Raw genomic sequence first — 568 nt, 5'->3', positions numbered from 1 at the left:
AAAAAAAAAAAAAAAAAAAAAAAAAAAAAAAAAGTCAAGGAAGGAAGGAAAAGAAGAATATATGAAAACAATTTTAAAACAATATGGTAGGCATAAATTTGATTAAAATGTTAAAACATTACTGAAGGAAGAAATTTTCAGTATCTGAACAATATCTGTTAGTGTGTATAAACCCACTTTAAATATAAAGTTGGGGTAAAGGGCAGCATATCTCAACCTTAAAGATTCTAACAAGAATCTGGTGTGTATACAAGAGTCTGGGTTCAGCCCCAAGTAACCCTCTGAGAAAGAAGTGGAGTGTTGCACTGTGAGAACACTGGGTAAGCAGGTATGGCAACATCAAACCAAGCAGGGCTCCATATGAACAATCGTAACAAAATAAAAAGTAGCTTGTTGTGACTCAGTGCTGTAGTCCCAACACTGAAGGCTGAGGCAGTAGAATCTACATGAATTTGATGGCCAGCCTGGGCTACATAGTGAGTTCCAGGCCATCCTTGGCAAAGATAGGTAGGTAGGTAGGTAGATAGATAGATAGATAGATAGATAGATAGATAGATAGATAGATAGA

Source organism: Psammomys obesus, unplaced genomic scaffold, assembly GCF_907164565.1.
Source record: "Psammomys obesus unplaced genomic scaffold, mPsaObe1.curated_primary_1811, whole genome shotgun sequence".
Classification (NCBI taxonomy): Eukaryota; Metazoa; Chordata; class Mammalia; order Rodentia; family Muridae; genus Psammomys; species Psammomys obesus.
This window is presented reverse-complemented; position numbering follows the sequence as displayed.